General features: G+C 40.3%; 1 pseudogene; it reads right to left on the bottom strand.

The window, feature by feature from the left end:
• Nucleotides 1–1409: 1409 nt before the first annotated feature.
• Nucleotides 1410–1921, bottom strand: LOC130044260 (adenylate kinase isoenzyme 6-like; annotated as a pseudogene).
• Nucleotides 1922–20905: the final 18984 nt, after the last annotated feature.

Genomic DNA, 20905 nt, shown 5'->3' with positions numbered 1-20905 from the left:
CCCAATACATCAGGATCCTCCGTGAGCTGTATTGCGGATTCACTACCAGGATCTCACCATTCTACAAAGAAGTGATCGTTGATGTCAAGAGAGGGGTGCAGCAGGGTGATACCATTTCACCGAAACTCTTCAGTGCCACCCTCGAGAACATCATGCGACGACTGGAATGGGAAGGAATGGGAGTGAAGATAGATGGTCGGCAATTACACCACCTCAGCTTTGCTGATGATATTGTTTTAATAACACCAAACATCAGCCAAGCGGCACAAATGCTGGCCGACTTTGACCGTGAGTGTGGAAAGGTAGGACTACAGCTGAATCTTACGAAGACAATGTTTATGAGAAACAGCCTTGTTCCTGACGCCCCATTCGCTCTCAATGGAACGACCATCTCCGAATGCAACAGCTATGTCTACCTAGGTCGAGAGGTCAACATGACAAATGACCTGGCACCCAAGCTGCGCAGGAGGAAGAGAGCGGCTTGGAACGCCTTCAAGAACGTCGAAGAAATAGCTAAGAGGATGAAGAACCTCCGGCTCTGGGCACATCTCTTTGATTCCACTGTTCTTCCTGCATTAACATATGCCTCAGAGACCTGGGCCCTACGCAAACAAGATGAGAACGCCATTCAGGTCTCCCAAAGAAGAATAGAAAGAACTATGCTTGGAATATCACGTTTCACTCAATTGAGAGAAAGAATCCGGAGTTCTGACATCCGTTGACGATCAAGGATCAGGGACGCTGTCTCATTTGCCATGGTGTCGAAAATCAGATGGGCTGGTCACGTAATGAGATTTAAAGACGACCGTTGGACTAGAGCTGTTACTGATTGGATTCCACGGGATGTCAAGAGACCGCGTGGCCGCCCACCTACCAGATGGTCAGACTTCTTCCTGAAGATCATGAACGATCGGTTTGAGGCCCTTCATGTTCCCGGAGCGAACAGATGCCATTGGGCTACACTAGCACGCGACAGGGACAAATGGAGACGTTACTGGCGCCCGCTCGAGCAAATCGACGACTAACGGGAAGTTAAGTGATTAAGTGATTACCTGAGATTTACCTTTCTCATGCAGAAAACCCAAACATAAACCTTTGTATAATTCATCTTCTAGTCTTGTAACAGTTTTGGGGGGATGGGTGCATGGTGGTGGTGGATTTGTAGACACACTTGGCCAGTCTCAGGGATTTCTCCTGACTCTGCACTCAGGGATCACACCTAGTGAACTCAGAGGTCCATATGGTATGTTGCGGATCGAGCCCCAGTCGGCTGCCATGCAAGGACCTACCAGCTCTACTATCTCTCCTGCCCCACTTGCAACCATTTTTTTAAAATTTATTAGTAATTGGGTAATTTATATAGCGTGGGAGGAGAATAGCAAGAGATTATAAAGTGTCTATCTTATACTTCAAGAGCTATGATCTTTGACCCATTGCTCAATCCAAGCCATTTTCTGTTGATATTTTTCTCTAAATCATCTGTACTACTGCTGAGCAGCTGATGTATTATTTCTTCCTTGTAGGATGCTAAGGCTTCTTCATAAAGAACTTGAAAATTTTCACATTGAATGTTCTCTTTCAGTTTCTTCTCATTATAACCCCTTGTTTCAAGTCTTTTGTATGGCACTGTTTTATCTGTTTTTAGCACAAAAACGATATGAAACCAGCATTCTGGGAAGAAATCACAACCGTGGTAATCCACAATAACTCCACCTTCACTCATTTGATTTTCCAACTCATCAATCACCCTATCTTAATGGAGCACTCATACTTTTCATCATAGCCATCAAACAACTGCCCTTCTTGAGCTAAATCACCCACATTAATGTATTTCAGTCCTGCTCTTGATGCAAGTTCTTTGCCCAGAGTGGTTTTTCCAACACCTGGTGTACCCATTTGCAGGATGTTCGGCAGCAACATGGCTCTCACCACAACATAGATAATATGTTTCTAAAGAACAAAAATGCCTCATCAGTGAGAGTGCACAGAATTTGTCTGTCCTGATCTGGACTGGAGTCACTTACATTTCAGAGCATTAGTTCTTTCACTCTGCTTGGGAGGATTCAACTACTAGTCAAGACAGCAAACTTCCTCAGCTAAGCCTCCAAATCTTCCTCCCGTCCAACACACTGAGTCCATCACAATTGCCTCCTAGGCTCCTGCACTAAAACTACAGAATAAGATTCTGAGCCTGTTGACCCAGATATTTCCTGTGACTATGTCTTTCATAGAATAAACTGGAGAACAGAGAAAGCAAGAATACATGATGAAGATATACAAAGAGGGACCAAAATGAAGGACCAGAAGAGAGGGTTCTCCTTAGGGACATTTATGTTCCTGGTTCATTCTTTGCTGAAACCCCAATTGCACCATATGTTCATGAACTTATCCTTATGTTCTTTGACTAGGAAAAGGACAGCCTCTCCCAGGAAACAGTAGTCATCCAACCAGGCCAGCAATTCAGTTCTAAGTGTTAAGGATGCAGAGCTCCTTGAACCCTGCAGCTCACTGTAGTGATACTCAGGGACCTCTAGGGTTATCACAGTGGTACTGAGGAAATGTTGCATGTTCTGCTTACGGTTAAATTTAGGTCTGCTGAATGCCTTATGCCTCATCCTCGAGCTATCTCTATGTCCCTTAACCTTACATTTTTATAATAAATTCCCCAGCTATACCTTCCTAAAACAATTTCAGTATAATTTAAAAACTTTTTCTCAGTTTATTTGCATATATATATATATATAGAGAGAGAGAGAGAGAGAGAGAGAGGGAGGGAGATAGATAGATAGATAGATAGATAGATAGATAGATAGATAGATAGTCACCCAAGGATCCAGCTCTTTATGGAATTCCTAGTTCCTCTGACCCAAAACTTACCTAAGGAGAAAGGCTCCTGAATAAACAATGGTCAGACCAGATATTTAGCAATATAAAAGGTTTGTCTCAAGCCAATGCCCATGAAACATCTTGCTCCTAAGAAACCAGTGAGAGGTAGGCCACTGGAGCTTGGGTAAAGTGTGCAAAATATGCTGTAAAAAATATGCAGGCAGAAGGGTGTGTGTCCATGGGCTCTTGGGGCAGCTCTCTCTCACCACCCGCGTTTGGTGCTCTCGAGCCACTGTGTATGGACTAGATGGTGATGGCTGTTGGCGACGGGCAGGAGAAGGAAGAATGAGGACCAAGCTGGTTGCTGATTAGTTGCCATTTATTCAATCTCTCATCTCTCCCATCTCACACACTCTTCCTTCCTAGCTCTCCATTCATTGATCCCAGCTCTCTGGATTCCGCCTCTCCCCCACTCATCTCTCCACCCCTACTTGTCTCTCCACCCCTTGCCTTCTGGACCTGCTATACCCAGTCTGTAGCAAAATCAACATAAGAAAGCCCTTCCTGACTGCTCATCAGGCTCAAGGGCAGAAATATCACCTAAGGGTATTCCAAAGCCTTTTCTGACTGCCCATCAGGCTCAAGGGTGGAAATACCACCTAGGGATATTCCTCTTGTCCTAACATCTTAATTAACATCTTAATATTAGTTATTTTTGTGTGGACACAGTAAGAGATACATTGAGACTTGTAGGCAGCTCTCCTGAGAACATCTTGCCACAGACTCAGACTACAGACTACAGTGCTCAGGCCAGATTAATCATTCATAACCTTAGCAGGGTCCTAATCTAGTTATTACTTTTTGGATCATGACAACATTTGTCCATGGCCAAGCTCTTAACTTACAGTTAAGCATTATGGCACTTTGGCCAGGCCAATGTCAGGGTAGCTCATAGCTCACCGCTTGCCCTGGTTCCATCCAGTCCCTCGTCGGGACCCTGCTTTGGGGGTGCCAGGAAGTAAGGGCAACTGAGGCTATGTTGAGAGAACAGACATCCAGAAGGTAAAAAATATCATTAAGAATCAATTAATTTCCATGTTACAAAAGCATAGCATTTACTGTCTTCCTGTGCCCATACAAAAAGGACATTGCTCTGAATTAACTATGCAAAGGATTTAAGGAGAAGAGAAAAACAGTATTTACAAGTCAACAGAGCACAAAGAAAGAAATTACAAGTAAACACAGAGGAATGGGAGCACTGTGATGGGAGTAACCCAATAAACCTAAGCTCCCTGCAGCAAGGCAGAAAAGACAAACCAATGTTATCCTACATGAGGGTACCATACAGTAATCCCAGACGACCTGAAATATAGTTGGCCGCCATGTCAGTGAAGCCCTTTAAGGCCTGCCTGAGGTGGAGCCTAGTAACTGCCAGGAGTGAAATCAAGACAGTTATCCCATGCCTGGGGAGGTCTCACATGGGACCATCACAGCATGTTCTTATCCATAGGAATTCTTCATAGTCTCAATTACTTGGAAGATATACTGAACCTGATATACCAAAGACAGTAGCACAGAGCTACGAACCCCAGTGATGAATAAGAGTATGAATGAATGTGCAAGATGCTAGATTTTGTCCTATTATGTCTATATGTCCTGTTATATCTACATGTGAAGCAAAACTCACATTTACTTGCCTGGATTCATTCCTTGCACCAAGTACTCTCTACCATATGACCTGAACTTTCCATAAGCTCACCCTCTACACACTGATATGCCAAAATGTCTTCTCTCACACAGCAGTATCCAAGCAAGGACGACTTCCTGGAGTGAACCAGTACACGGCAGGCAGGAGACTGCTACAAGAGCATGCAGAGCTGCAGGCTAAGAGAAGAAGAGGAGGAGGAGGAAAGTTTGTAGACATGATTACTACTATCATACGGAGGTTCTCAGTGTCTGATATAACCAAAAGGGCCCTTAATAATAGATACAACTGAATTTTAAAGAATTCTTCTCTCCTTTAAACTTTCCAATTTAATGCTTAGTTTTTGTCTCATGATTTTTGCTGAGCATGCATGTCACTTGTATGTTACATATAGATCTGCCAATGCATGTTAAAGGCAAAAGATTCATTTGTTTTATTCATAAATAGGTACAGGTAAAGATGCTGCAAAACCTCCCTTGAAGAGCCATACGCACCCCCTTTACTGTGCTTCTTTAGCAGCAGTTGCTATAGAAGTTGCTGATTAGTGGCCATTTATTCAATCTCTCATCTCTCCCATTTCACACACTCTTATATATATAATATAATATATAATATATATTTATAAAATATATAATTATATAATATATATTATATATAAAATATATATAAATATATATTATATATATATAAATTCTGCTTAATCTTGTGTCACAGATATTTGTTTTATTTTCAAGAGAAACATGAATTTTTCTATGAGGAATTTCTTAAATTTGAAATTTTGACCCAATATGTCTTTGAAATACATAATAGACTATGCACTCAAAAAGAACCTTGCAAAATAGTCTATAGGATACTTGAAATCTCTACTTTAGATTTTTAATGTTCTATTGTCTGAAAGCCAATAGTACTGCATCATATACGGGCTTGCTAAAAATGCAGACTCTAAGGCCCACCTGAGACTGATAACTCAACTTGTTAAAGGTTTGTAGGTCATTAGTCTGTGCTTTAAGTACTAAAAAGTTTTGGCTTAATTTATTGGCTCATAAACTGGATTCCATCTTTAAATTACTCAAGGAACTTAAAAATATTGATATCTCAGTTCTGATCCCAGAGATTCTGTTTTAATTAGTCCAGAGAGGTGTCTGGGCAATTTTTAAAGTCCTGGATGATTTTAACATGCAACAACTGTCAAGAACTGCTAACCCACTACAGGATCCATCACTTCCCATTGCTTCTCAAATTACTCAGCCAGCAATAATAATTCAGATCCTACCTTCCTTTGCCTGTGTGTTGGTATTCTAGTCTTTAACCTCAAGACTTTCACAGGGAGACCACAGATTGAAGTTCACAAAATCGAACCTCCATACACAATCAGAAGATTTAAGAGGGGGGAAGAACTGTAGGTCTCCCCCCACACACACACACCCAGTATTGAGACACCGTAATTTTAAAAGTTGTTCTTAATAGAGTTGTTTCAAGTATATGGTATTCCAACATCAGTCCCATGGCCAATGTCTCCTGCACTCCATCAATATTCCCAGCTTCCCTCCTATTTGCTCCCAACAGTCTCACCACTTGGCAGGCATAAAACAAGTTTATTTCCCTTTACTTAATCCAATAAAATTTAAAGGAATAGTAAATAAAATTATTAGAAAATAAATCAATGAGAGTCAATTTGTGATGATTAATTGCTGTATGTATTTAAACCTTACTTAATTTAGTAAAAAGATAAACATATGCACTATTAGTGAGTGCTATACTTAACTTAATGCCACATGTTGGGAAGTTTATTCAGTCTGTTATTTATCTGTTTTTATTATTTAGTCACCATGAAATTACAAAGTTATACATAACTGGATCTCAAGCATACAGTGTTTCAACTGATCCCTTAACCAGTGTCCACTTTCTTCCACCAATTCCGCCTCACCCCTCTTTGCCTCCCACCTACAAGTCTGCTTTAACAAGAGTCGCTTTAAAAATAAAAAAAGATAAGTTTTGCAGTGTGATCTACAGTACGGTTACTGACAGGGTTTCATACATGACACTTTATCACGTTCAGCACCAAGGAGCTCTTTTAATGCTTTTTGCAAAACTGGTTTCAAGGCTATGAATTCCCTTAGCTGTTGCCTGCCACATGAAGCTCTGTATATATCTTTCAAATCTAATCTAGCTAGATAGAATACTCTTGGTAACGGAGTTTATTTCATTGAGTTTTTGTACTATATCCCTCCATTCTCTTTTGGATATCAGAATTTAGTTTGATAGATCTGCTGTACAGTTCATGGACTTTTCTTTTCTGTCTGTATATTTGAATTTTGTGATTTTGAGTATAATATGAGTTGGACTTTCCCTAATTGGGTCTATTTTCACTGGAGCCCTTTTGCACTGTGATCTGTAGTACTGTTGCTGACAGGGTTTCATACATGACACTTTACCACATTCAGCACCAAGGAGCTCTTTTAGTACTTCTTGCAAAACTGGTTTCAAGGCTATGAATTTGGATTTTAGATGCTTGGATTTCGATGCTTGTAATCATCATCTCTGGGAAAGTCTTATCAATGATTGCTTTGTCTATTGTGTTTCCATCACATTTGCCTTCCTGTCCTACTGGGATGCCACTGATTCTTAAATTGTTCCTCTTGAATTCATCCCATAGTTCTCTGGAATGCTGTTCATTTTTTTTAAAGACTATTTTCCACCTTCTATTGTTTCCTAGTTGTTTCCTCCTCATTTTGAAGCTCTTCAATCTTTTGCTCAATTTATGTTATTTCTGATGTTCAGAGCTTCAATTGACTCCTGTCATCTAACATGGTAGTAGTTTTTTTTGCATTTTAACTCCCATTCTTTCTTGTGCTTCGATGACTACCCAATGCTATTGTTTCTTTGAACTCAGTGAACATTTTAATCATAGTGTCACTAAAGACACTGATGCTTTTTATGCCTTTGATTTTTGTTTTTGCTTTGTTTTTGCTCATTTAGCTTGGTGGGTTTCTATGTGTTTTCCCCCCACTAGTTTTCTGGTATCTTGTAAATGTGAATCTTTGTTAATCCTGGAAGATGCTGAGGGATTAATCAGGAGGTTTCTTTCTGTCGTCTCTGCCTGCCCTGGGATGGTGGAGCAATAAGCAGAAATTCAGGAAGGAGCTGTGGTTTGGGCCCTTCATGGCGCAGGTTGGTTGTAAAGGCTACTGGAACCCACTCAGTAAGGAGTAGGTCCAATGATTTCAGCCAGAGGCAAGCCTCACTTGGGATGGTGGAGTAAAAAGAGAATAGAAGTTCCAGAACTGTTTTTTTTTTTAAAGTATGGCAATCCTAAATTTTAGATTGTTACTTTCTCAGAGAATTAAAAAAAAATCAGTATGAATGTCTTAGAAAAATAAATATTAAAGATAAAAGTATTCAGTGACACATTACAAGGATTCTAAGCACACAGAACTGACCAAATGCTGGATCTTAAGTTATCTCCGACATCTGAAAAAAAATCTGAGTCCTTTGAAATATAGGCAAATAACAAGAGAGAACAATAGAAGAATGACAAAGACTGAACTGGAGTGACTATCTAAAACAAGAATATGCAAAAATAACATTTTAATTCTGATACCTAATCTTGCATTCCAATCCTGCATTCCTGCATTCCAGGAGCCACAACAAGCTTTTTTGGTTGTTGTTTAAATACGGGTATGTACACAATTTTCTTATTGTGGTAATCTGTAAACAAAAATAAGCTAACAATCTCTTTTTTTTTTGAGGCTTGTGATTTACAATACTATTAATGATAAGGTTTCAATCATACAAGTTTCCAACATCACATCTTCCACTAGTGTTATCTGCCTTCCACCACTATCTCAGTCTTCCTCCAGCCCCTCACACCCACCCTTTAAACAAGGCATGCAGATGACCAATAGCTGCATGAAAAATCCTTCTCATCATTTTTGATTAAATAAAATCAAAACGACAATAATATATCAATTCAAACCAGCAAGATTGACCATGTATTTAAAAATGAAAACAAACAGTACTGGTATGAATGTGGGGAGAGCGGGGAGAGAAAAGAAAGAACCCTCATCCGCTGTTTGTGGGCTTGTCAGTTGAATCGCCCTCTCTGAAAAGGTTTTCTGACACGTCTCAAAAATACTAAGGAATAGGATTAAGCCAGCAATTCCACTTCTAGGCTCACGTTTTCCCCTCTCCCTTTATTCATGCTGTTTTTTTTTTCTACATGACTACATGACTCTTCTCCTCAAGAAGTGCTCCTTTATTCCACAGTCTTCAATCTGCATTGGTAATGAGTTCTTTTTAGTTTTAATTGAATCACCATGAATTACAAAGTTACAAACTTATTCATGATTAACTTCCAGCAATACAATGTTCCAATACCAAAATACCAATCCCTTCCCTAGTTTCCACTTCCTTCTACCAGTCTCCTCAGCACCTCCCCCACCCCCGCACACTCTACCAGTGTATTAGTGTTCCTTTCTTTGAAATACCTCCTTTTCCACCCCCCACCCCTAGTGGCAAGCTTCCTACTAAAGACTAGTTCTTATGCTCTTTCATTCTATTGCTCTTGGACATTTGTCGTTCCCCTACTATGTTTCTTTAAGTCCCACATATAAGGAATATCATTCTGTGTCTGCTCCTCTCCCTCTGACTAACTTCACTCAGCATGATACTCCCTATAACCATCCATGTAGCAGAATATCAGATGACTTAATTTTTTTCTTAGAGCCAAGTAGTATTTCACTGTGTATAAGTACCATAGTTTCTTTATACAACCATCTTTTCTTAGGAACTTTGGTTGTTTCCAGATTTTGGTAATTGTGAATAATGCTTCAACAAGTACAGATGTCTTTTCTGCATTGTGGTTTTGGGCCCTTTGGGGGTATGTTTCTTTTTTTTTTCCTTTTGGGTCACACCCGGTGATGTACAGGGGTTACTCCTGGCGGTGCTCAGGGGACCATATGGGATGCTGGGAATCGAACCCGGGTCGGCCACGTGCAAGGCAAATGCCCTATCTGCTGTGCTATCTCTCCAGCCCCTGGGGGTATGTTTCAAGGAGTGAGTGGAACTGCTGGGTCATATAGAAATTAAATATTTAGTTTTGTAAAGAATGTCCCAAGACCCTTTCTAACATCGTGCACAAAAGTCAAATCAAAATGGAATAAAGATCTACATATCAGGTCTGAATCCATAAGTAACACAGAGGAAACCAGGGGCAAAACTCTCCATTACATTAAAGTTAAGTGGCTTTAAGAATTAAGAATTCAATGCCATCGGGTTAAAAATGGATGGTTGTTACTTTGCCAGGTCAAGGATCTTAGTAATAGCTCCTGCTAGTTAGAAATGGTACAAATCCAGGAGTTGTCCTTAATGATCAACACCTAAGCAACACCTAAGCTTGATTTATATTCCACTTTCTAATCCTATCACCAATACTAATATTATTTTTATATTTTAACCTAATATTACCAAAAATATTAATTTAAGGGCCAAATTTAAGTGTGAACAATATCTCGTGTTCCAAATATTGATTAAATTTATATCATTTTATTTTACTTTATTTGATTCAGGGGCCATATCCAGTGGTGCATGGGTGTTAATCCTGGCTCATTCTTTGGAAGTTATTCCCTTCAGTGCTGGGGGGACCATGCAGTGCTGGGAATTCTTAAAACTCAGTACAAATAATCATCTGAACCACATCTCTTGGAAATTTTGATACATTGTTTCCAGGTATGTTTACAGGCATCTTGTGAAATTAGAATTATTTCCTAAAACATTTCAGCACTGATATTCTATAGTCATCTGCAAACTTCATAAGAAAAGTGAACATTTGGGAAACACTTCCTTTAATAGCCTTGCTATCAGTTTATTATTATTTGGGTATGGGTGTGAAGCACATCTGGTGGCTCTCAAAGCATACTCCTGTGCGGGGAGGCCCCCGCCAGACCACTCTCCAGCCTGCGGAGGTGGCCCTAGGATCCATAGGTGCAAGGAGGGACCAATCGAATGAACACAAGACACAAGAGACAGAATGCAGTTTAGAAACAGAGAGAAAAAGGGACAGACTTTATTGGGGGCAATCAGGGTATATATCCATTAGTAAGGCAGCTACACAAAAGGTCGTACCCATATATGGTTAGGAAGGTTTGTTTTCACATATCACGCATAAAGTTTATGCGTATCTTGTACCTGACACGAGGTGGTTACACAAAGGGCCACGTCCATATGATTTACAAAGTTTATATGTATCACGTACCAGACACAAGGTAGTTACTTCTTATTATTACTGACAGCCATGACAGATGTTCTCTCAGGATAACCATACATCAAGATAACCATACATAGCACTGGCTTTGCCTGCCTTGGTGTCACGTAGGTCAAGACGACCATACCTAGCACAGGCTGTGCCTGCCTTGGGGTCGTAGGTCAAGATGACCATACCTAGCACAGGCACGTAGGCCCTTGGTCAGTTAAAGGGCCAGCTTCCCACACTCCTGGTTCTGCATTCAGGAATCACTCTTGGCAGAGCTTAGAGATGGTTTGGAGTTCTGGGGATTGAACCCAGGTCTGCCACATGCAAGGCAAACACCTTTTCCACTGTATTCCCTGGCCTCTGAAAATCAGTTTAAAACTCAACTCGGATGGTATTTTTATAAAACCAGCATTGAACATGCACCATGGACTTACTCTTCTCTGTTCTCTAATGAATTAGTAGTGGTAATCAGTCACTTGATAACAGTGCTGCTCAGGGCTTATTCTTGGCTCTGTTGTCAGGGGTCAATATATACCCTTTCTATTCTGGCCCCTAAAGTCTCATTTGATAAATATACTATGAATTTTATGGGATTTCCTTTCTATGTGTGTTCTTTCTTTGATCTTGTTTCTTGCAAATCTGTCTCTGTCTGACTTTTGCCATTTTGTTTATAATATCTTGGATTCTTTTCATTTGTATTCCTCTTGGCTGGAACCCATAAGCCCTCTTGGGTCTTCAGGCATGTACTCCTTAGCTCTGGGAAGATCTTTACTGTGGTTTCTTGGACCACTGATTCTTTATAGATTTCTCCTTCCTGTTATTAAAGAACTCTGATGATTATTATATTATTCCTCTTGAACTCATCACCTAGTTTTCTGGTGTGTCACTCATTTATTTTTAGTCTTTCTTCCATCCTCTGTTAGTTAGTAGAGGTTTCATGCATTTCATTATGGATCTAACTAATTTTCTCTGCTGTTGTTATTCTTCTGTTGAGGCCTTCCACTGAGTATTTTTTTTTAATTTCATCTACCTTGCTCTTCAGTTCTGTCACTTTTAATTTTACTTTTCTCATTTTTCTTTCATGTTTTCTTGTACATGTATGATTGTTCTTTAAACTCATTTAACATCTGTATCATGGTATCCCTGAAGAACTTATCTGAGAGGTTATAGAGTTGATTACTGCTGGTAGATTCTTCTGAACCTCAATCTTTTGGCTTGGTTTGCTTGTATGCAGCTTCCCCATTGTCTGCTGTTCTCTTTGGTGAACTTTTGAAATTCACTCCTGGAGGATGCACGGAATAATTTGACCCCTGGAAGCCGTAGGGGGTACACTACTTTCATCTTTCAACTCAGATTGAAAGATGTCCACGGTGCATGTTGAATATTGTTTTGATAAAACATACCATCTGAGGAATCTATACAGAACCAGTGGCCCAAGAAACCAAAGCAATGACCTTCCTAAAGCTGAGTACATGCACCTAGACCCAAGAAACCTGATGGGTTCCAGACAAGTGGAATTTAAATTAAAATTATGGACTTCCACAAGGGTATTGAGGCCTTCAGTGTAAAGCTGGAGTAGTAAAATTTTCATGCAGCTATATTTGTGGCCATACAGTTCTGATTTCTCATAGTCAAATGTGAAGTTAGGGCTCCATTCAGTCCCCTTCTGGCTTCTTGGCAGTGCTATGCACAGCATACCAAAGTTGCAGAAAGGCGCTGACACCCAGGACTTTTCTTGGGAAGGTCTGGGTTGGGGACTTTAGGCTGGGATCCTGGAGTCCCTCCCAGGCTCCAGGATGCTTCTGCGGGTGGGGTACCTGGTCCATTAGAGTGCTCACCTATGATTTGGCAGCATTGGGGATGGTGTGACAAAGCTGCAGACAAAGCTGTCACCCAGGACTTCTCAGGGTGGGGTTGGGCTTTAGGCTATGGCTCTGGGGTCCTTCCTAGGCTCCAGGCTGTCTCCACTGGGAACCTGATCCATTAGAGTTCTCACATGTGGGTTTGGCAGCATTGCTGACTGGGTGACAAAGCTGCAGGCAGGAGCTGATACCTGGATCTTCTTGCTTTTTCTGGTTTGCTGTTTTGAATTCTGGGTTTAAGTTGCAAGGCTACTTTAAACCTTAGGGCCCTGCCTCTCCTCTGGCTGTAATTTAAACTCTGATTTCTTATTACAACCACAGCCTTGTGAGTTTTTTTCCCTTATGGGCTAGGTGGATAGAGCTGGGAGTGAGTTGCTATTTGCACAAACTCCCTGGAGACTGCAGGGCTATAATGAGTCTGTTGGTTCACTGCAGGAAGTTTGAATATGTGCCCTCTTAGGTGTGAGGCAAGGAGCTATCTCTGAACTCAAGGAACAATTCTACCTTCTGGCAAAGATGCAAGGCTCCCTCCCAACCCCATGCCAGCATGATCTTTCAGAATCCAAGGTCTCAGCTACCAAGGGAGGGTGGGAGGGAACAGGACATAATAATGCAAAGGAACAGCAATAGGGGGATGGGACCTTTGACCTGCAGTCAAAGATGTGCAGTCTAGCTAGTCAATGCCCACCTAGGATCCAAGGACCCAGGTGCCAGAGATGCTGAAAGGGAATTTCTGGACAACTCCAGATTTATTCAGGTTACTGAAAACGGCAGGATTACTTTTTTTTAAAGACTGAATAATATTTAGTGTTTATATCTTATATTTTTAAAATTTGTTTTTTGGTGACTGATCAATTTATATTGCTTTCATTCATTGCAATCTAAAACCTAGCTCCCGGATCTCATTCTAGCTTTGGACAACCTGGCAGGCTACCGAATGTAACCTGCCCACATGGCAGAGTCTGGCAAACTCCTCGTGGGGTACCCAATATGACAAATACCAGTAACAATGATGGGTCTCATTCTCCAAACCCTGAAAGAGCCTTGAATATGGCACTTTTTAAAATCTCAGGGCTAGGAAGAAGGAGACATTACTGGTGCCTGCTTGAGGCAATTGACGAACAACAGGATGATCATGATCATGATCGTGATCATCCATTGCATGTATATAATTAGTAATGAACATAAAGTGCAGATATATCCTTGATATAATGACATAATGATATTATTTTCATTTGTTAGATGCTCAGAATTGAGATTGCTAGACTATACAATTGTTTCATTTTTATTTTTTAATTAAATTTTTTTTTTAGTTTAAACTATACCATTTTGAATTATACCATTATATCTCAATACTACTTTCTATTCTGGATGTACCAACTGACCTTCCTACCCACAAAGCACAGCGGGTCCCTTTTTCTCACATCCTCACCAAGGCTTATTATCTTTTTTTTAATAATAGTCATCCTAACAATTGTTAGATAGTATCTCCTGTGGGTTTTATTTGCATTTCCCTTCTAACAGTGATGTTGAGAATCTTTTCATATATCCATAGCAATTGTATGGAGGATCTTGTTTATTATGTTCTCTATTAGGAGTATATTTTAGATATGTTTCCTTGTCCACACACATGCACATTCATAGTCTTGTCTCATCAAATCATTCCTATATCGTAAGTCTCAGGAGAGCATAAATGGTTGCATGGTAGATCACTGTTGTGTTTTCTTCACATTATCTGGAGTTAGACAGCTCAGGAAGAATATGATCCCAGAGAAAGAAATAGTTCTGTTACCAATGAAACAAGAGCAACTAGATATATGAACCAAGAACATACAACAAAATCATCTTTGATAAATCTCTGTGAATGGCAATTCTTAGAAAGCTTTCTATAGGATGCCAGCTGGATGCATAGCTATTACCACGATAAAATAGTGCTTGCTTCCACTCTAGCCATGCGCATATAATTACCTATACTCCCAAGTTTTCTAAGCTTTTACTTTTTAAAACGAAGAGGAACTTTATTTTTGCACTTCTGGTTTTCAATACAATTGCAGTACATTTTCCAAAATGTCAAGTAATCTAAAGTAATTTACATTTGCTAAAAATATGTTGGGTATTTTTCTTACTTCCAGAATTCTACTCTGACTAATCTAGTAGTAAAATTAGTTAAATATTCAACTAGGCACAAACTGCCTGATTAGAGAGGATGGTTGAGGTCTGGAAGGAAACCAAACTGATTTAAAATTTATCAAGAGATCATTTAATTCAATGCATTGAATATTTCCTGCACGATCAGGAAACCAGTTATCTTTATTCATTAAGATGCAACCTACATGGAGCTAGATTAAGAGGTGATCATTCAGAGGCTTCACTAGGTTTTACATAAAAATGCAACCCCATAGTCTTAAAAACACAGACCAGCCTACAGAGGCAATTTTACCATGTGGGTTATTAAAATGAGCCACTGCTTGTAGTTTTTATCCAGCAGACAACTGCCTAGCCACTCTATAACTAACCTGAAATATGCTGCCTTAATTAAAGTACACCAATCATCCAATTACACAGCATGACTTCATGAGCCTCTCTTGAAACAAACCCCTAGAAAACCAGGAGGAAAAATCAAATTAAAGGAGGAAGCCCTAGGATTTCAATAGATTCTAGACACAAAGCTTCAATTTTCTTGTAGGTATATAGGAGTAGAAATGAAACAAGGCTCTTCATTTCCTGTTCGGCTTCCACAGGCAGAGGGTGCAAGGAGATTAAACAAGCAGCTGTACAGCCAGGCCCCCTTTTAGTCACAATTGGCATCTCAGTTCTTTCTCCCCCTCTGGACTGGCCAAACTGGTCAGTTAATTTCTCCTCCTATCTGAGGAGAAATTAAGGAAATTCATGATTTATTAAAACATAAATCTTACAGAGGAAACAGCTCACTTTTCTAGCTACACACGTGAGCAAAACCATCCATTCTTTATGAAAAAAAAAGAGCTGCAAATGAGATATTTGGCAGGAGCTATAGATATAAATGTTTTTTATAATATGAATCAAGTGCCCATACTGAGTTCCCCTAGAGAAATGTAACCAGTACTTTCTGAACCCCCGCTCTGTGACTGGCTCTGTAGCACTGTAGCACAGTCCTCCCATTGTTCATCGATTTGTTCGAGCAGGCACCAGTAACGACTCCATTGTGAGACTTATTGTTACTGTGTTTGGCATAATGAATACGCCACTGGGAACTTGCCAGGTTCTGCTTTGCGGGAGGGATACTCTTGGTAGCTTGCTAGGCTTTCGGGGACAGAAGGAAAAATTGAACCCGGGTCGGCCGCATGCAAGGTAAACGCCCTACCCACTGTGCTATCGCTCCAGCCCAAACTTTTTATGTGACTGGCACAAAGCACTTAATCATATGACTCATTTATTTTTTAACTCCCTACATAGGAAACTTGAAGTTTAGAGCAAGTTAATAATTTGTTAATTAGCAATCAGGAGATAAATGCAAAATAAGAACATAACTTTGGAAAATTTGGGGAAAAGCTCTTGCTCTAGCTCTTCTCAGAGGCCAATAGACATGGACTCAAGACAGACTGACTTGGGTATGAATTCTAATATACCACTTTATAATCTCAGCCACAGCTATTGAATCCACCTATGCTTTGGTTCCTTAGTTCCTAATATGGAAGAACACCTTCTATCACATACCAATGAAGATTAGATGAAATAATAATTCAAGCAAAGTGTTTTATACAGTATGACATAAAATACCCAGTCAGTGCAGGCTGTTATTATTCATCATACTATCTTCCTTGGTTTAATCTATTTTTTTTCTTTTTTGCTTTTTGGGTCACACCCAGCAATGCACAGGGCTTACTCCTGGCTCTGCATTCAGGAATTACTCCTGGCAGAGCTCGGGAGACCATATGGGATGCTGGGAATCAAACCCAGGTCGGCCACGTGCAAGGCAAACGCCCTACCTGCTGTGCTATCGCTCCAGTCCCGGTTTTAATCTATTTTCAATCTGATACTTGGGTAGAGTAAAAGCTTTTGTAAAACAACTTCCCAAAGATACACAAAAGTAACTGACTGGTGATAAAGTTCATGATGGTTGTAAAAGGCAATATACAAATTAGAATTACCAAATACCACCATGCAAAAGGGGGTAGGTAAGAAACCTGGTCTATAGTTTTCTTGTTAGAGGGAACTGTTGTAGTAGTGATGATTCTGGAAGCAGAGGAACATGGTGCTGAGAGGAAGTAGAAGGCCTAACCATCTAAGACTTCACATTCACTAAGACTTCATTCTTTGCACCCCATCCTTGCACAAGATGAAACTTGAACACAGACTATGTTATAAGAGGCCCCTTTTCCATCCTTTGGCTCCCAGGGACAGCCATCCGCCTCATCTCTTTGGGAGAAGAGATGAAATTAAATTGCTGCAGCATTATTCTCCTGCTCCCTAAGAAATCCAGTAAAGGATGGCAGACTGGCTGGTAGTGGTCATTTACAGGGCAAGCCATTCTGTGTTAATGGAGCAGAAACACGCAGAACAGCAAAACTGGGAAAGATGCAGTTTCTGTTTTTTCTTGGAGGGAGCTCAGGGAAAGAAATCAGAATCATGTGAACACTGTGACATCTCTATCAACTCCAACTTTTCCAAGCAGAGGAACATGGAAACTTTGAAAGAAATTATGACAAAAACAGTTGAAAGAAGGAAAGGGATTTGTGCTGGAGACCACTGTCAAAAGGCAAGATTAGCACAAGCCACACACAGTGTGCAGATGAAAAAAGTTAGACTGAACCTGAGAGCCTTCATAGGGATGTAAGACATTGCTAAACCAGAAGCACATGGATTTTGTTTCCAATTCGCTGTATAAACAGGAACAGGAAGAGGGAAACCATGCTTTGTAAAGTCAGCTTCACAAAATGGTTCTCTCTCTCTCTCTCTCTCTCTCTCTCTCTCTCTCTCTCTCTCTCTCTCTCTCTCTCTCGATGTGTTTATGTGTGTTTCGTGTACTGCATTGTCATAAATTTAAAAAAACAGAAAGTGTGATGTGAGAGCAAGACAGTGCCAGATACAGAGTGATCAGCCCAAAGTTTGCTTTCCTTTACTACAACCACCTTCTTCAAATCACAGTGCTGTTCTAGTTCCTGCTTCGTTGTGTGGCTTATACCTGCAGCCTCACCTCTGCTATTATCTCCAGAACTAAGAGATTCCAAAAAGATTTCTTCTGCCAGCTGGGGGTGCTGCTGCCCGATTTTGGGTTTTGAAATGAGGCAATTTTTTTTTAGGATGAATGCAGAAAAAGAATTGTCATTATGTTTTTCATCTCTCCTGAGGCACATCACAAGAGAGTGAATAAATTCAGGCTTGAGAAAGGAAGACTGAGGATCATCTTGCCTTGCTTCTTCAATCGTTTTGGAAGTAAGTCAATCATGGTTTGGGAAGGCTAGCTGATTTCTATATGGTTACACACAGGGATCAGAGATAGGACTAATAATAGAAAAACAGGACTGGAGGAATGAACCTCTGTGTTTTGGAAGCTAAACACGAAGGTGCAAATGAACAAGTGGGACCCTCCTTTACTGAAGGTACAAAAGATAAAACTGACTTTTTTTTACAGTTGTAACAGCTCATGAGGATCAGTCCTCGCCAGAGAAATCCAGAGAAACAAGGATCAATTAAAGGACAAAGCTGGTCTATTGAGCAGCGTGGAGTCAGTACAGCAGATAGAGATGGTTCGACTGTAAGGTGGCTGTGCAAAGTCTCAGAGCTATCAGCTAGACTCGAAATTTTTCTGCAGTTTGACCCCAAAGCAGAAAAATAAGTGCCTCTATGAAGCAAGTTATTCTCCTAGGTACTGCTGGGTTGTCAAAGAGGTAGGACAGGGCTGGAAAGTGAATATTACTATAATGTTGGGACTAGATCTAACAGGGTGACACTTTCCTAAACATTATCCCAGAGCAAACCACTGTGCTAAGTATTGTTTTCCCTATTTTTCACAGAGAAAGTGGCAGAGAAAGAGATATTGCAATGAGTCTGTCTATATGTTCTCTTCCTACATCTCCCCAGAAGTTAGCTGAGAAGAGGAAAATACATAGAGAAACTTGGGGTGTTTGTAAAGGTGATGTTTCAACAAATCTAAAGACTGTAATGTGGGAAAGAGAAAGAATATTTGCTATAATACTGCACACACTGCCGCAGAACTGGACAGATGCTATCTCATTCTCTTTCAGACCAGAGCTGAGAGATTCTCCCTTAGCATACAGCTTGTCATTTGCAGAGCATGGATTTGGTATTTCTCCCAAGACACAGTTTAAGAAGTTCTAGACTACTTTCTATAAAGAGTGCCTGTCAAGGAGATGAGGTGGGTTGGGGTGGGGGAAACATGGAAACTTAGGTGGAGGGAAGTTGACAATGTTAGTGTGATTGGTGTTAGAATATTGTATGCCTAAGATTCTTCTACCAATAAATTTGTAAAATCACAGCAATTAAATTTAAAAATTTTGAGTGAGGAGTTATAAGATTTCTGAGCAGAAGAAGAACTCCACTATATATAATGCTTATATAATGTTGAACTGAAAGCATAAAACTCAGATTTGAAAAGTTGATGGGAAGAGGTGGGAGGAAAAGCTGAAAGCAGCAGTGAAGATAAGGAGAGACAGTAAAGAAGTGATGAAAGTGTAAAAAAGGCTGGAACAATAGCACAGCAGGTAGGGCATTTGCCTTACATGCAGCCGACCTGGGTTCAATTCCCAGCATCTCATATGATCCCCAAGCACCGCCAGGAGTATTCCTGAGCACATGAGCCAGGAGTAACCCCTGTGCATCGCCAGGTGTGACCTAAAAAAAAAGCAAAAAAAAAAGTATAAAGAAAAGGAGGAAATTTAGCTTAGGGCACCACCTTAGACTGCTGATATGATTAGTCCAAGTAAACATGATTATGTTATATGATACCATTAGCTTAAGATACATATTTAGCAAGAATTTTCCAGTGATGATGGTTTTGAGGCAAAGGATCAAAAATGGAACATGGACCCCACTGAGAAGATAGATGAGGAAACCTTTCTATAAAATGAGGCCCTAAATTCTCAAGTTCTAATAAAGTGTCTCTTGCTTTCTGTAGCACAGCGGCAGGGCATTTGCCTTGCCCACAGCCAGCACGACCAACCTGGGTTCGATTGCTCCACCCCTCTCAGAGAGCCTGGCAAGCTACCCAGAGTATCTCGCCCTCAGGGCAAAGCTTGGCAAGCTACCCATGATGTATTTGATATGCCAAACACAGTAACAACAAGTCTCACAATGGAGACGTTTCTGAGCCTGCAAGAGCAAATTGATGAATAACGAGAGGACAGGGCTACAGTGTAGTGCTTTCCTTAGTTGCTTTTGTCACCAGAAAACACCCTTCCACCTACAATAGTCAAAGACCCTGGGAAATGAAAAGATGTATTGTTTCATAATCTGAGTATGATTCTTCCCTTTTCTGGATATTTCCCATTATGGTCATTAACTACCAAAGCCTCCATACAAATTCTCTGAAAAATAAGCAAAATCATGTTGTCTTCTGAAGAATTATTATGAAAGCATTTTGACGATTAACTTTTTTTTAATGTGCAGAAGAGATGCAAAAGTGTCAGTCTTATTTTCCAGCCCTGCCCTGAGGCTTTAGTCAAAGCTAAGCCTGTGCCCTAATTTCTCCCTCTATCACAGCATAAAGGCTGCTTAAAGATCTCTTTCCTTTTCTAACACCATCTCCCCATCATTATTACCTTAGTTCTAGCTGTCAAAAGACCTTGTTTAAAAAAAAAATCCCATAATTCAGCATTAGTTTACCAGAAAAGATTGTGGGAGTTGAATCACAAATAGGCAGAAAATAAAGTCAAATCACAATTCATCACAAAGTCATTTTTGCCTCCCACACTCCATGGTGACCCAGGCAAGAATCCTTATTTGCAAAGAATGTATAGATTTGCTCCTGTACATCACAGGAAAAAACATTGCCATGGTTAATGCCTACTATTTTTTCAAATGTCAGGATTTCATGTCTCTTCTAGAAATGAGCGATATATTTTAGAAATACTCTGATCTCTTATCTACAATCAGCAGGGAAAAAAAAGTGATCATTTAGCTCGTTTTGAGGAAATGATGTTTGGACTGGATTCCAGAAGCAGATGACATGGATAATTGGCAATTCTCTGCCTCTAAGAACCATGACAAATGTTGCAGAAGGGTCTTGGCCAGCACTTCAACAAGAGGTCCCCTGGTCATCTT

Source organism: Sorex fumeus, unplaced genomic scaffold, assembly GCF_029834395.1.
Source record: "Sorex fumeus unplaced genomic scaffold, SorFum_2.1 ptg000122l, whole genome shotgun sequence".
In the NCBI taxonomy this organism is placed as follows: Eukaryota; Metazoa; Chordata; class Mammalia; order Eulipotyphla; family Soricidae; genus Sorex; species Sorex fumeus.
This window is presented reverse-complemented; position numbering and strand designations above follow the sequence as displayed.